Below are 17,577 nucleotides of genomic sequence, written 5' to 3' on the forward strand. Positions count from 1 at the left end.
TTTCAAGCAATAGAGGCACAGCAACACGAGGCAGAGGGACACTGCTGCCAGGGAACATGCCTAGGACAGTGCTATCTTATTGTTTTAACCTTCAGTAAATATGCTGCCCTTGAGGTAAATGACAACTAGAGTAGGAGCATGTAGCCAGTGCTGGGTGCCATCTTCCAGCGTCTAAACTGATGTAAGTCCTGTGGGAATTGGGGTAAAAGGAGTACATAGAAATTTTTAAGAAAACAGTTAAGCAAGGTGGTCCACTGAGAGTAAAAGGGGGGAACAGGTATGTTGAGCCATCTAGGGTCATGGGCAATGTGATAGAACAGCCAAGCAGTGTGGCCAGACGTAGTGGCTCACGCCTGTAATCCCAGCACTTTGGGAGGCCGAGGCAGGTGGATCACCTGAGGTCAGAAGTTGGAGACCAGCCTGACCAACATGGCAAAACCCCATCTTTACTAAAAATAGAAAAATTAGCCAGGCATGGTCGCAATTGCCTGTAAAGTCCCAGCTACTTGGGAGGCTGAGACAGGAGAATTGCTTGAACCCAGGAGGAGGAGGTAGCAGTGAGCCAAGAGAGATCATGCCAGGGCACTCCAGCCTGGGCAACAGAGGGAGACTCTGCCTCAAAAAAAAAAAAAAAAAAGAACAACCAGGCAGCATGGAGGGCCACAAGATGCCCATAATCATGAATGATCGTGAACTTAAAGTGTGTCTGGTCAGCATGGTTGCATGTTTTCCAACACTTTTAAGCACGAACTAGGCAGAGTTGGTTTTAACCATACCTAGGATATTGCCAGGCACATACTGTACTCTGAAAGGAGAGAGAGGCAAATAAGTTGGTGTATGCAAGGACTGCAAATGGAAGCTGGCTAAGGAGGGACATTGAGGACACAATGGCCATGAGGGGCAGTGGAAGGTGTCAGGGTCAATGGCCTCTAGGTCCCCATGGAATTCAGGAAATTCTTCGAGCAAATCTTGGCATTACACTTCTTTTTTTTTTTTTTTTTTTTTTCATGGAGTCTCGCTCTGTTGTCAAGCTGGAGTGCAGTGGTGTGATCTCGGCTCACTGCAACCTCCGCCTCCCGGGTTCAAGTGATTCTCCTGCCTCAGCCTCCCAAGTAGCTGGGACTACAGGTGCACACCACCATGCCCAGCTAATTTTTGTACTTTTAGTAGAGACAGAGTTTCACCATGTTGGCCAGGATGGTCTTATCTCTTGAACTCGTGATCCGCCTGCCTTGGCCTCCCGAAGTGCTGGGATTACAATTCTTTTTTTAAAAGGTGTTTAAGAATGGGACATTTCCTTGCCATCTTCCTACATCACCTTCTTTATTCTCAGTTTTTTTATTCACCTTTGCGCAGTTTAAATAGTACGCTTATGAGGTAGAGTGTTGCTAGCTGCTTTGCTTCTATTGGGGTTTCGGGGACAGGGGACGGGACCTCACTCAGAGTGCAAACTCTTGTAATTCTCGCAAATAAAGAGTTAAATGGTGTTATTTGGAAGTCCTTTAATATTATCCCGATTTGGCTTAGAGATAGGATTATGCTGCTGAACTTTATTTTTCTTCTTAATTTACAAAGAGCTCTCTTAATTCAGACATTCCAGTGCTTTGTTGGAATTTTCTATGTAATGCAGCCTATTACAGAGTAATTTTGAGGGGAGTTCTAACTTGACCTCTAACTTGGGGCGGGATCCTAATAAAATAGAAGTCTCCTGACCAGAGCTTCTTGCTCAGGTTCCTAACAGGAATGTCTTCTCTCCAGAATGGCTGTAGGAGATCAAATGACAGAGGCAGTTTTATCAGTTTGTTGTGCTGGTCTTTCACCTGCCTGAAAACTATCTTTAAATGATTGCTTTCCAAATGCAATGACACAGCAGTCTGTTTTCTAGAGACCTGAAGTTCAAATAAGCTTCTTGTTTGCCCTGGTGATTCTGGAGGTGATTTAAGGTAGAAAGAGCAGATCTCAAAGACACAGAAAGAGCCAAAAATAAAATAATTTGTAAGATTTTGAAACTCAAAAAAGTGAAAATGACCCATTAAGTCCACCATCCCTGCCTTGAGTAGTCTCCATGTTCATCTTCCCACTTCTACACAGGATTGCAGAGAAGCTGTTCTAAAAGAGAGCTTTCTGCCCATTTAGAAATTAGGTCCAAAACTGTCAATGTCTCAAGAATTTTCTAAAGTTATCTTATATTTATCTTTATGCAGATTTACTCCTCCACACTTGTACTCATTCTTTCATTGGCAACAAAGGGATATTCCCAGTTTGGAAAGTAATTCATTTCTTGTTGCTACAACAAACAAACCTAATGGTTAAATTATTTTCTTACCACAAGAAAAATTAATCATGATAAACTAGGGCATAAGTCTGGATTTTTTGGTTTTTTGAACCTATGGAAAACATAGCCTTGTGAAAGGTGACTTGAATTCTCCCTGAGTTCAACTCCTTCCTCTTCCTGGCATTGTGGAATAGTGGGAAGAGAAAGAGAGCTGAAGTCAGAAGCCTTAAATCCCAACTCTGCTTTTATAAGCTGCATCATCACAATTTATATTATTCTTAATTTATAGCTCCAGTCTCTTCATTTGCAAAATGTTAAGAAGCATGCCTATATTTGTTACCAGATAATCAGGTAACATATGAAAACTACTTTGTAAACAGTAAAACATTGTAAAGTGTGTTTATTTGTAGAGTTCACTCCAAGATGTCTCATGTTAACTTGTTTGGGGTCCTCTCTGAGCCCCTCTCCATCTTCCCTCTGCTCTTTCTTTCCCCAGCTTCCTCTCTCATTTCCCTAGTGTTCAGCTTTCCTTCATGGAATGTTATTGTAGCAGAGTTCCCAGAAATGACACAAAACTAAAAACACAGCCAAAGAAGAAAGTAATAACAGTGTACAGAGACCTTCCTTCTGCAAAACACATTTCTTACAGGGTGCTATAAGACTGGGCAAAGGGGGAGCAAGAGGAAAAAGCAGATTGGAGAAGCCAGTGACAGGAAAGCAGGAGATGGGGAGAAGGAAGAGTAAAGGAGCCAGGAAAGAGTTAACTAGAAAGGGAGAGAACGCACATCACTCCCAAGTGTCTGAGCCTCGTCGGGAAAGGAGGATAGAGGGCTGCATAATGCCAATAAATCATAAAAGTACATAAAAGGGAGTTTGTACAGAAAAGAGCAAAGTAAGCACAACAGAACAAAATTGTTTTCCAGGAGCAGGTATCAGGTAGCATTGCATGTAGGCACTGTGATAAACTAAAGTTATTATGCAGTATAAACTGACAGGAAGAGTTTAATAAGAGTGTGTGATTCCTACAGCCAATTACTAGAAAGAAAATGTAGGCCGGGCACGGTGGCTCACGCTTGTAATCCCTGCACTTTGGGAGGCCGAGGCAGGCGGATCACGAGGTCAGGAGATCGAGACCACGGTGAAACCCCGTCTCTACTAAAAATACAAAAAAATTAGCCGGGCATGGTGGCGGGCGCCTGTAGTCCCAGCTACTCGGAGAGGCTGAGGCAGGAGAATGGCGTGAACCCGGGAGGCAGAGCTTGCAGTGAGCCGAGATTGCGCCACTGCACTCCAGCCTGGGCGACAGAGCGAGACTCTGTCTCAAAAAAAAAAAAAAGAAAGAAAGAAAATGTAATCACTGTTATATTTGTATTGCAGGTAAAATTATACTGTGACCAATAAAATATAGAAAAGATAGGCTAGGCGTGGTGGCTCATACCTGTAATCCCAGTACTTTGGGAAGCTGAGGTGGGTGGATCATGAGGTCAGGAGATCAAGACCATCCTGGCTAGTAGAGACAGTGAAACCCTGTCTCTACTAAAAATACAAAAAATTAGCTGCCTTTAGTCCCAGCTACTCAGGAGGCTGAGGCAGGAGAATGGTGTGAACCCAGGAGGCGGAGCTTGCAGTGAGCCGAGATTGTGACACTGCACTCCAGCCTGGGTGGCAGAGCGAGACTTTGTCTCAAAAAAAAATAAATATATGTATATATAGGAAAGATTTGCTTAAAATGCAAATGCTCTGTGCACATGAGGGAACATGTGTAGGAAATTAATTTAGAGCAACACACATTCCCATCTACAAGCTTCCCGCCTCTGTGGAATAAAGTGGCACTCTGCAGAAGCTCAGAAGTGGGTTTTTGGTACATACCAGGTGTGGAAATTGAAAAGATGAAGGGGCTTGAGGAGGAATCACCACCAAGACTTGTGCTTGGATTCACAGAAGGAAGAGTGGCCTACACGGAACAGCAATCCTGTTAAGGACAAGACTCTTTAGTGGAATTTCTTGAGTAGGGTAATTGCTAATACCTAGTCTACTTTGTAATTAAAGAGAGCCACATAAGCCTACTTGCAGACCTAGGCTCCTGTGTAAAGATTGCCAACCAATCCTCAATCTTCTGACACACACATATAAGATATCTTTCTTTGAGCCTGGATAAGGGCAGAGCAGACCATATTACATCCTGGACTTTTACTCTCACAAGACTGTTTCAGAATCTAACATTGGGGTAGAAACCAGGATAGTGAGCTAAAGTTGGGAGCTAAATATTCTACATCTTCAGGCTCCTCAGATAAAACCATAGAGGAGGCAAACTATTTCTGTTTTCATATTCCAAAAGTATTCCATGACTCATCCCTTTCTTTTTTCTTGAGTGTTCCTTCTCTTTCATATCACATCCATCTCATCTCAGGCGAACCTAATCTCTGTTACCCCACTGTGAGCACCAGGAAAGGTCTTTCCATGTAGTGTTGTCTTGAGATACACCAAGTTGATTTCACTTCTGCTTTGGCTGCTCTGAAATCAACCACTTTATGCAAAATTGAATGTAGGTGACTTATCTAAAGGTTAGGCAAGGTGCTAGTGAAGACAGGCCTCTTCTGTTACCTGGGGAAGACTGGACTTTCTCTCCCAAATAGTTCAGGTAAAACCCTTGCTGCCAGGCCTCTAGGCAGCTTTCACAGCTGTCAATTCTCTGCTTGTGCTCAATGGCCAACAGAAAGAAAAAACAAACAAAAATTCCAGGCCATCCCATGGGCCTCAAAACTAGGACTTGATGACTTCTGAGGTCTGACCTCACTTGCAGGTTCAGAATCCTAAGGCGGTAGCTTCTACCTTCATGTTCATCTGAACAAGTTAAGCAACATTTATGTTGCCAGTCCCTGAAGTCATTGTGTAACAGAAAGCACGCAGAGAGAATGAAAACCTTTTGCCCTGAGGGAAAAACTCTTCAACTTCCACTTTGAATACACCCAGTCAGACTGAGCAAGAAAACATCTTTCATAACTACTTGCTGAGTGTTATAATAGAAGTCAGGGATAGATTCTTTGTCTAAATCAGGACTGTTCTGGTTTTAAAACAAGAAAGCAGGCCGGGCACGGTGGCTCACGTCTGTAATCCCAGCACTTTGGGAGGCTGAGGCGGGCAGGTCACCTGAGGTCAGGAGTTCCAGACCAGCCTGGGCAACATGGTAAAACCCCGACTCTACTAAAAATACAAAAAAATTAGCTGGGCGTGGTGGTGCCCGCCTGTAGTCCCAGCTACCCGGGAGGCTGAGGCACGAGAATCACTTGAACCTGGGAGGTGGAAGTTGCAGTGAGCCAAGATGGCACTATAGCACTATAGCCTGGGCTACACAGTGAGACTCCATCTGAAAAAAAAAAAAAAAGAAAGCAAATGTAGGAGAGCCAGTCCTGCACTTATAAACACTCAACTTTGGAAAAACTGGTACACAGTGCCTTTTATGTAATAGGGCAAAAGGGGTTTATCTATCTGCTTGTGTGGGAAAATTCCAAATACATTTTATGCACTTATCAATTACAAAATACAATACCCTAAAAACAGTCCATCATATTTCTCTTTTTGTCTTGGTTTTCCAAATAGGCAGTGAGGTTGCTGGGCATGGTGGTGCATGTCTGTAGCCCCAGCTACTTGGGAGGATGAGGTGGGAGGATCACTTGAGCCCAGGAGTTCAGATCCAACCTCGGCAATATAGCTAGACCCCTAAAAAATGGGGGGAAAAAACCCCACATATTATTAAATTGTTTACCTACAACAATTGTGAAAATTCTTTGGTTAAAACTGTAACCAAGAAAACCAGATTTTGATGAGATTTAAAAAAAATACGTAGCTAGGTTTTATTCTCACTTTTAGTAGCTTCCCATAGTGTAAATGTACTCCTAACATTATATTCATGCTTCATTACTTGACTCTTGTCTTTTTGCTCTTGATTTAATAAGTTTGTAATTTAAAGTTCCTGTTTCTCTTATTGTATCTATCCCTCATCTAATTTGGAAGAATAAAGAGCATACAGAAGAAATGCATTATTTTATTATTATTTTATTTATTTATTTATTTAGATGGAGTCTTGCTCTGTCGCCCAGGCTGGAGTGCAGTGGCGCAATCTTGGCTCACTGCAACCTCCCTCCGCCTGCTGGGTTCAAGCAATTCTCCTGCCTCAGCCTCCCAAGTAGCTGGGATTACAGGCGCACGCCACCACGCCCAGCTAATTTTTTGTGTTTTTAGTGGAGATGGAGTTTCACTATGTTGCCCAGGCTGGTCTTGAACTCCTGACCTCAGGTGATCCACCCACCTCTGCCTCCCAAAGTGCTGGGATTACAGGCGCCAGCCACCGCGCCCAGCCTATTTTATTGTTTTATTTTATCTTATTTTTTTGAGATGTAGTCTTGTTGTTGCCCAGGCTGGACTGCAGTGGCACGATCTCAGCTCACTGCAACCTCTGCCTCCCAGATTTAAGCGTTTCTTCTGCTTCAGCCCCCCAAGTAGCTGGGATTACAGGTGCGTGCCACCACACCCAGCTAATTTTTGTGCTCAGCCTAAATGCATTATTTTAAAATAACAATAATGAGGGCCAGGCATGGTGGCTCATGCCTGTAATCCCAGCACTTTGGGAGGCCGAGGCAGGTGGATCACCAGAGATCAGGAGTTCAAGACCAACCTGACCAATATGGAGAAACCCCATCTCTACTAAAAATACAAAATTAGCTGGGCGTAGTGGCACATGCCTGTAATCCCAGCTACTCAGGAGGCTGAGGCAGGAGAATTGCTTGAACCCAGGAGGCGGAGGTTGTGGTGAGCCAAGATCACGCCATTGCACTCCAATAACAGTAATGGTTATGACTTCCAATCAATGAAAAGACTTTTTCTCTTTGCTATGAAGTTAATCTTTGTGTGTCCCCACCCCATACCTGAGATTTATATGTTGAAGCCTAATCCCCAATGTAATAGTATCTAGTCCCCCTCCCAGAGAGGCCTCTGGGAGATAATTAGGTCATGAGGGGGGAGCCCTCATTAATGCAATTAGTACCTTATAAGAAGAAACTCTATAGAGCTTGCTTCCTTTGTCTCTCTTTGCTTTCCACCATGTGAGGATAAAATGAGAAGATGGCAATCTGCAAACCAAGAAGCAGACCCTCATCAGACACTGGCACCTTGATTTTGGACTTCCCAGCCTCCAGAACTGTGAGAAATAAACATTTGTTTTTTAAGCCACCTAATCTATGGTATATTTGTTACAGTAGCCCAAACTGACTAAGACACTCCTATTCCAAACATACACAAACAATAGAAAATATAACAACAAAATAGAAAAATATAACAACAAAATAGAAAATGTAACAACAAAAAATTAAATACATGGATGAATTCAAAAACAAGAAAGGTAAATCTCTAGATGCCAAAAGTGAAGCAGAAACTAAAAGCCATAAAAAGATGTAAGTGAATGAGTGGCAAGGCAGCCAAACCATGCCTTTGCATGAATCAAAAATAGACCTACTCCCTGAACAAATTCACTCTCATGGTTTCAGGAATTGGTGAGTTCAATTTGGAGTTCAAGCTTGATATTACCCCCATGCACCACCTTGCCTAGGTTTCTTTATGTAGGATATAACCTGCTTACCTGTACCCAGCATTCCTGATAAATGGGGGCAGAAGCTACGTCACTCAGACGGGTTTTAAAATTGGAAGTAGGCCTTTGGTGCTGAATGAGAAAGTTTAAATGCATATATATGCAGAAAGGATACTAAATCTTAAGTCCACAAAAGACAGAACTGATTGTACAGCCATGCTTATAGCAGCAGCATTTGTAACAGCCAAAAGGTGGAAGTAGCCTAAATGTCCATAAATGAAGGCACAGATAAATAAAATGTGATGTATACATATGATGGAATGCTTTTCAGTCATAAAAAGGAAGGAAATTCTGACATATGCTACAACATGGACGAACCTGGAGGATATTGTGCTAAATGAAATAAGCCAGTCACACACACAAAAACACTGTATGATTCCACTGCTATGAGGTATTTACAGTAGTCAGATTCTTTGAGACAGAAAGTAGAATGGTGAATGCCAGTGCCAATGGAGGAGGGAGAAATGAGGAGTTATTGTTTAATGGAGATGGGATTTCAGGTTGGGAAGATGAAAACTTTGGAGATAGATGGTGGTGATGGTAGCACAACAATGTGAATATACTTAATGCCACTGAACTTTACATTGAAAAAAAGGTGAAGACGGCAAATTTTATGTATTTCGCCACAGGTTTTTTTTTTTGTTTTTTTCTTTTGAGATGGAATTTTGCTCTGTCGCCTAGGCTGGAGTGTAGTGGCGCGGTCTCGGCTCACTGCAACCTCTGCCTCCCCAGTTCAAGCAATTCTCCTGCCTCAGCCACCAGAGTAGCTGGAACTACAGGCGCGCGCCACCACGCCCGGCTGATTGTTTGTATTTTTAGTAGAGACGGGATTGCACCATATTGGCCAGGCTGGTCTCAAACTCCTGACCTCGTGATCTGCCTGCCTTGACCTCCCAAAGTGCTGGATTTACAGGCGTGAGCCACTGCTCCCGGCTGCCACAATTTTTAAAAATTAAAAAAAAATCGGCTGGGCGCAGTGGCTTACGCCTGTAATCCTAGCACTTTGGGAGGCTGAGGCGGGCGGATCACGAGGTCAGGAGATTGAGACCATCCTGGCTAACACGGTGAAACCCCGTCTCTACTAAAAATACAAAAAATTAGCCGGGCGTGGTGACAGGCACCTGTAGTCCCAGCTACTTGGGAGGCTGAGGCAGGAGAATGGCCTGAACCTGGGAGGTGGAGCTTGCAGTGAGCCGAGATTGCGCCACTGCACTCCAGCCTGGGTGACAGAGCAAGACTCTGTCTCAAAAAAAAAAAAAAAAAAAAAAAAAAACACACACATAAATAAGTAATTTTTAATGAGACCGTAATTTTTGTAAAAGATAAGGAGCTGGAACCAAAGTCTGTATATAATGCCAGGAGCCTCAAAGGGTGGGTGCTCTTGAAGTAAACCAGGAAGTAAACTGTGGTCCTTAGCAAGGGAAGTAGCAAGGAATCCTGCTGAAAGCCTAGGGCCATGAATCAAATGAATCCAAAAAAATCAGAAACACAGACCTGTGTCACTCATGGACAAAAGATCTGAATTCACACTACTTGCAAGTTATAGGGACTCTAAGTAGAAAAACGCACATGAAAAGAGATCCAAATACAGTATTTCTTGTACGGCCAGAGACAGGGAAACATAAAACTTCCTAACTGAGACCCCTCTCAACCCAGGGCACAAGGGACTCCCATATAAATCAACCAGCTAAAGATGAACTCACAGCCAAAACTTACAAATCACATGCAGAAACACCTTGCTGGGATGGAGAAAAAGTACATCACATGTCTTCCATTTGCTCCTGTAGACCCACTCTCCACTATTCTACATCTGTCTTCTATTGCTGGAGGCAGACCTACACGGACTACATCAGTGAGTTCTCATGTCTTCTGGCCTCTTGTTAGATTCAGCCAATGGGAAACCCTAGCAGAATATTGGAAAGTGGGATCCGTTTTATTCCCCAGTTGATTCTCTCTCAGCTGTTGGCTGTGTCTCTCAACAGAAGGTCATTGCACCTCTCAAGGTGATCTTTTCTTCATGAGTTTCTTTCAAATTCTAGACACTTCTCCCTATCCTCGTCTCTTCAGGCCAAGGAGTAGTAATGGCTCCACTGCAACCATTTCCAGGTTATTGCACTATCCTTTGTGGCCACACTACACCCTGCTCACACCTCTGTAAATGGTCCCTTTGTAAATAAACCACCTTGGAATTATACAAATTTTAGTACATCATCTATTTCCTGTTAGGAATATGATGAAATAATCATAAACAGGCAATGGGGGAATTTGAAATTTAAGAACTAGAAATTTTAAAAATAAACAGAAAGCAACTTTAAAAAGAGTAGATTCAAACCCATAAAAAATAATAAACATTTTAAAAATAAAAAAAGTAAATAAATAAATATTTGTTTTTTGATATGGCATTTTGCTCTTGTTCCCCAGGCTGGAGTGCAATGGTGCAATCTCAGCTCACTGCAACCTCCACCTCCCGGGTTTAAGCAATTCTCCTGCCTCAGCCTCCCAAGTAGGTGGGATTACAGTCATGCACCGCCACGTCCAGCTAATTTTGTATTTTTAGTAGAGATAGAGTTTCACCATGTCGGTCAGGCTGGTCTCGAACTCCTGACCTCAGATGATCCACCCGCCTCGTCCTCCCAAAGTTCTGGGATTATAGGTGTGAGCCGCCGCACCCAGCCAAAAATGTTAAATAAAATAAAAACAAGAATAGACGCCAGGTGTGGTGGCTCACACCTGTAATCTCAGCACTTTGGGAGGTGGAAGGGGGCAGACCACTTGAGCCCAGGAGTTCTGGACCAGCCTGGAAAACAAGACAAAACCCCATCTCTGCAAAAAACAAAAAAAACAAAAAAAGTTGGCTGGGTGTGCTGATACACACCTGTAGTCTCAGCCACCTGGAAGTCTGAGGTCACTTGAGCCCGGGAAGTCGAGGCTGCAGTGAGCCATGATCGTTGCCACTGCACTCCTGGGCAACAGTGAGACCTTGTCTCAAAAAAAAAAAAAAAAGCATCGAAAATATAAAAGAAAAAGAAAAAACTACAATGAGCAGAATTGTCATGTATTTAATAGGAGCTTATTAGAATAGGAGAAAGCAAAAATAATGGGAGAGTGAGATAATATTTGAAGAGATAATAGCCAAGAATTTTCAGGAATTAAAGAGAGATAAATCCTCACACTGAAGAAATATGCTGGAGCCAGCTTATGAGAGCTGCTTATTAAATATTCAGAAAATGTGCAAGCCAAGTGTTAACCATTATTGAAATTAAATTGCATAAACTTATGATTAAATAATTATATTAAAAACAGAAGTAATAAACATTTAAAGCTTGTCAATTCCTAATTATTTTACTACATTTTACTATTATTAATGCTCTTGAAGTTATTTATGTCTATCATGTTTGCATGGCTAAAATAAAATGGTATGCTACTCTGCATCCTTTCTCAAATCCTTACTTAAAGATGTTACATTGGTAGCTTGAAATAGGTTATTGAGGGAATGTTTATGTCACAGAAATTGGCAAACTGCTACAAATCACTCCCACTCCCATGTTCACCAGCACACCACTGTCCAAGCATTATACTGTTTACACAACGAGAAAAAATACTTCTACACACTCCATGGTGAAACTAAAAAATGTTAAGAAAAAAAAAAATCTGAAGAAACTACCAGAGATTCAGGATAACCTTTGTACCCAAAACAAAAACAAGCAAAAAACCTCCCAGAGAAATCAATGAAATTGAAAACAGGAAATAACACAGAAAATCAATAAAGCAAAAACCAGATTCCTTGAAAAGATCAATAAAATCAATAAGCCTCTGGCCCTGCTAACTAAGAAAAAAAATTACTGATACCAGAAATGAAAGAGTAGATATTACTGCAGATCCCATGGACATTAAGAGAATAATATAAGAATACTGTGAATAACTCTATGTCCACATGTATGGTAACCTAGATGTAATGGAGCAATTCCTTCAAAGAAACAATCTGCCAAAACTTACACAAGAAGAAATAGACCTATATCTATTTTAAAAATTGACAATAATTAATAACCTTCCAAATCAGAAAACACCAGGCTCAGATGTGTTCACCATTCTACCAGACATTTAAGGAAGAAAGTACATCAGTTTTCTATAATCTTCTCCAAAAGATAGAAGCACAGAGAATACCTTCTAACTCATTCTATGAGGCCAGCATTGCCCTAACACCAAAATCAGAAAAAGACATAGCAAGAAAAGACATAACAGACTAATATAATGAATGTAGCTGCAAAAATCCCCCCAAAAATATTAACAAATTGAATCTGATGATGTATAAAAAGAATTATAGACTACAACTAAGTGAAATTTATCCCAAGTATACAAGGCAGGTTCAATGTACGAAAATATATTAATGAAATCCATATTGATAGACTAAAGAAAGTCACATGATCATATCAATGGATGCAGAAAAGGCACTTAAAAAAATCCAACACCCATTCATGGTAAAAACTCTCAGCAGATGAGGAATAGAGGGGGAATTTCCTCAATTTGATAAAGAAGGACTATAAGAAACCTACAGCTAAAATTGTACTTAAATGGTGAGAAACGAAGCTTTCCCACTAAGATCAGGAACAAGGCTAGGATATTTTATCTTACCACCGCTTTTTTGACATCTGGACGTCCTAGCTACTGCAATAAGATTTTTAAAAGAAAATAACCAGTATATAGGTTGTAAAGGAAGAAATAAACAGTCTTTGTTTACAGATGACGTGATAATCTATGTAGAAAATCCAAAAGATTCAACCAAAAAGCTCCGGAAACTAATAAGCTAATTGTATCCTGCAATTAGCCAGATTGTAGGACACAGGTTAATATATGAAAGTCAATCACTTTCCTATATACTGGCAATGAGCAAATGGAATTTGAAATTAAAAACATATTAACATTTACATTAGCATTTCCAAAAATGAAAGCTTAGGTATTATGATGGTGAATTTTTTTAAATTTTATTTTTATTTTTTATTTTTGGACACAGAGTTTCACTCTTGTATCCCAGGCTGGAGTGCAATGGCATGATCTTGGCTCACTGCAACCTCCACCTCCTGGGTTCAAGCGATTCTCCTGCCTCAGCCTCCCAAGTACCTGGGATTACAGGTGCCTGCCACCATGCCCAGCTAATTTTTGTATTTTTAGTAGAGACAGAGTTTCACCATGTTGGCCAGGCTGGTCTTGAACTCTTGAACTCCTAGATATTATTTCTAGGTGTGTCTGTGAGAGTGTTTCTGGAGAAATTAGCATTTGAATTGGTGACATGAATAAAGATGGCCTTTCCCCATATGGGTGGGCATCACCCAATCTGTTGAGGGACTGAATAAAACAAAAAGGTGAAGGAAAATTGAATTTGTTCTTTGCTTGACTGCTTAGGCTGGAACATCAATCTTCTGCTCATGGTGCTCCTGGTTCTCAGGCCTACAGATTCAAACTGGAATCTACACCATCAGCTATCTAGCTCTCAGGCCTTTGAACTACACCATCAGTTTTCTTGAGTTTCCAGCTTTAGATGGCAAATCATGGGACTTTTCACCTTCTATAATCACATGAGCTAATACTTTCTAATAAATATCTACATATATATGTTCTGACTAATACAGAAATTGGTACCAAGAAGTGAGGTGCTGCTGTAACAAATGCCTTAAAATGTGGAAGCATCTTTGGAACTAGGTAATGGGTAGAAGTTGGAAGAGTTTTGAGGTGCATGTTAGATAAAGCCAGTGATGCCATGAAGAAATTTTTGAAGATGATTATGGTAAAAGCTCAGAAAGAAAAGAAGATTTCTGGAGAGAAAGCTTCCATCTTCTTAGAGAATTTGAAAGTAATTACATACAGAAAGTTGGTAAATATATAGATAGACCACTCTGATGAGATCTCAGATGGAAATGAGGAACAGGTTATTGGACAATGGAGAAGAGGCTATCTTTTTTTAATTTTATTTCAATAGTTTTGGGGGAACAGGTGTTCTTTTGTTACATGGATAAGTTATTTAATGGTGATTTCTGAGATTTTAGTGCACCCATCACCCAAGCAGTATACACTGTACCCAATATGTAGTCTTTTATCCCTTACCCCCTGACCCATCCCTCCAAATCCCCAAAGTCCATTCTATCATTCTTATACCTTTGTATCCTCTTAGCTTAGCTCCCACTTATAAGGAAGAACATATGATATTTGGTTTTCCATTTCTGAATACTTCACTCAGAATAATGGCCTCCAGCTCCATCCAAGTTGCTGCAAAGGCCATTATTTCATTCCATTTTACGGCTAAGTAGTATTCCATGGTGTATATGTACCACATTTTCTTTATTCACTTGTTGGTTGATGGGCATTTAGGTTGGTTCCACATTTTTGCAAATGTTAATTGTGCTGCTATAAATATGTGAGTGCGTGCATCTTTTTCATATAATGACTTATTTTCCTTTGAGTAGATAGCCAGTACTGGGATTGCTGGATTGAATGGTAGTTCTACTTTTGGTTCTTTAAGGATTCTCCACACCATTTTCAATAGTGGTTGCACTAGCTTACATTCCCATCAGCCATGTAGAAGTGTTCTCTTTTTACCACATCCACACCAAACACCTTTTTAAAAATTATTTTTAAATTCTGGCCATTCTTGCAGGAGTAAGGTGGTATTTCATTGTGGTTTTAATTTGCATTTCCCTGATAACTAGTGATGTTGAGCATTTTTTCATGTCTGTTGGTCGTTTGTATATATCTTCTTTTGAGAACTGTCTATTCATGTCCTTTGCCCACTTTTTGATGGGATTATTTGTTTTTTTCTTGCTGATTTGTTTGAGTTCCTTGTAGATTCTGGATATCAGTCCTTTGTCAGATGTATAGTTTACAAATATTTTGCTCTACTCTGTGGTTGTTTGTTTATTCTGCTGATTATTTCTTTTGCTGGCAAAAGCTTTTTAGTTTCATTAGGTTCCATTTGTTTATTTTTGTTTTTGCTGCTTTTGCTTGTGGATTCTTAGTCATGAATTCTTTGCCTAAGCCAATGTCTAGAAGAGTTTTTCCAATGTTATCTTCTAGGATTTTTATGATTTCAGGTTTTTTATTTAGATTTAAGTCTTTGATCCATCTTGAGTTGATTTTCAAATAAGGTAAGAGATGAGAATCCAGTTTCATTCTTCTACATGTGGCTTGCCAGTTATTCCAGCATCATTTATTGAATAGGATGTCCTTTTCCCACTTAATGTTTTTGTATGCTTTGTTGAAGATCAGTTGGCTACAAGTATTCGGTTTTATTTCTGGGTTCTCTGTTCTGTTCCATTAGTCTACATGCCTACTGTTATACCAGTACCATGCTGTTTTGGTAAGTATAGCCTTATAGTATAGTTTGAAATCAGATCATGTGATGACTCCAGATTTGTTCTTTTTGCTTAGTACTGTTTTGGTTATGTGGGCTCTTTTTTGGTTCCATATGAATTTTAGGATTCTTTTTACTAGTTCTGTGAAGAATGATGATGGTATTTTGATGGGAATTGCATTGAATCTGTAGATTGCTTTTGGCAGTGAATCTGTAAATTGCTTATGGTCATTTTCACAATATTGGTTCTACCCATCCATGTGCATGAGATGTGTTTCCATTTGTTTGTGTTGTCTATGAGTTCTTTCAGATCTTTTTTTTTTTTTGCCCAGGCTGGAGTGCAGTGGCGCAATCTTGGCTCACTGCAACCTCCGCCTCCCAGGTTCAAGCAGTTCTCCTGCATTAGCCTCCCAGGTAGCTGGGATTACAGGCGCCCACCACCATGCCCAGCTAATTTTTGTATTTTTAGTAGAGACAAGGTTTCACCATGTTGGCCAGGCTGGTCTTGAACTCCTGACCTCATGATCCACTTGCCTCAGCCTCCCAAAGTGCTGGGATTACGGGAGTGAGCCACCACACCCAGCCCTGTGAGTTATTTCAACAGGATATTGTAGTTTTCCTTGTAGAGATCTTTTACCACTTTGGTTAAGTATATTCCAAAGGTTTTTTTGTTTTTTTGTTTTTGTTTTCTGTGTGTGTGCATTTTGTTTTTTGTCTGTTTGTTCTGTTTTGTTTTGTTTTGTTTTGTTTTGTTTTGTTTTTAGATAGAGTCTCACTCTGTCACCCAGGCTGGAGTGCAGTGGTACCATCTTGGCTCACTGCAACTTCCACCTCCCAGGTTCAAGTGATTCTCCTGCCTCGGCCTCCTGAGTAGCTGGGATTACAGGCAACTGCCACCATGCCCAGCTAATTTTTTTTGTATTTTTAGTAGAGGCAGGGTTTCACCATGTTGGCCAGGCCTAAGTATTTTATTTATAAGTTTTCTTTTTGCAGCTCTTGTAAAAGGGATTGAGTTCTTGATTTGATCCTCAGCTTGGTTGTTGTTGGTGTATAGCAGTGCTATTGTTTTATGTACATTGATTTTGTATCCTGACACTTTACTGAATTTATTTATCAGATTTAGGAGCTTTTTGGATGCATCTTGAGAGTTTTCTAGGTATACAATCATATCATTGGTGAACAGCAACAGTTTGACTTCCTCTTTTCCAATTTGGATGCTCTTTATTTCTCTTGTCTGATTGCTCTGGCTAGGACTTCCAATACTATGTTGAATAGAAGCGGTGAAAGTGGTCCATCCTTGCCTTGTTCCAGTTCTCAGTTATATATAATAATGCTTTCAATGTTTGCCATTCAGTATGGTGATGTTGGCTGTGGGTTTGTCATAGATGGTTTTTATTACTTTGAGGTATGTCCCTTCTATGCCAATTTTGTTGAGGGTTTTTATTAAAAAGGGATGCCGGATTTTGTCAAATGCTTTTTCTGCATCTGTTGAGATGATCATATGTTTTTTTTTTTTTTTTTTTTTTTTGAGATGGAGTCTCACTCTGTCACCCAGGCTGGAGTGCAGTGATGTGATCTCAGCTCACTGCAACCTCTGCCTCCCGGGTTCAAGCAATTCTCCTGCCTTAGCCTCCCAAGTAGCTGAGATTACAGGCACCTGCCACCACACCCAGCTAATTTTTGTATTTTTAGTAGAGATGGGGTTTCCCCATGTTAGCCAGGTTGGTCTCAAACTCCTGACCTCGGGTGATCTGCCCACATCAGCCTCCCAAAGTGCTGGGATTACAGGCCACACCCGGCCTGATTTTTGTTTTTAATTCTGCTTGTGTGGGGTGTCACAATTATTGACTTGTGTATGTTAAACCACCCCTGCATCCCTGGTATGTAACTAACTTGATCATGGTGTGTTGTCTTTTTGATATGCTGTTGGATTCAGTTAGCTAGCATTTTCTTGAGGATTTTTGCATCTATCTTCATCAGGGATATTGGCCTGTAGCTTTCTTTTTTTTTGTTATATCCTGTTTGGATATTAGGGTGATTCTGGCTTCATAGAATGATTTAGGGAGGATTCCCTCTTTCTCTATGTTTTGGAATAGTTTTACTAGGATTGGCATCAATTCTTCTGTGAATGTCTGATAGAATTCAGCTGTGAATCCATCTGGTCCTGGGACTTTTTATATTGGCTTTTTTTTTTTTTTTTTTTCTGATTCTATCTTGCTGCTTGTTATTAGTCTGTTCAGAGTTTCTATTTCTTCCTGGAGGCTATCCTCATCATAAAGTAGCAAAGAAGTTGGCTGAATACTGTTCATGTTCTAG

At 40.7% G+C, this 17,577-nt stretch overlaps 1 long non-coding RNA gene across 1 annotated transcript in view; it reads left to right on the forward strand.

Moving 5' to 3' along the window:
- LOC129482769 (uncharacterized) overlaps positions 1-17,577 on the forward strand; it is a 53,525-nt gene that overhangs the window by 33,097 nt on the left and 2,851 nt on the right. Inside the window, exon 3 of the long non-coding RNA XR_008657808.2 lies at positions 7,383-7,474. This is a non-coding gene — a long non-coding RNA (uncharacterized lncRNA). The remainder of the gene's footprint in view (positions 1-7,382; positions 7,475-17,577) is intronic.

This window comes from Symphalangus syndactylus, chromosome 5, assembly GCF_028878055.3.
Source record: "Symphalangus syndactylus isolate Jambi chromosome 5, NHGRI_mSymSyn1-v2.1_pri, whole genome shotgun sequence".
Classification (NCBI taxonomy): Eukaryota; Metazoa; Chordata; class Mammalia; order Primates; family Hylobatidae; genus Symphalangus; species Symphalangus syndactylus.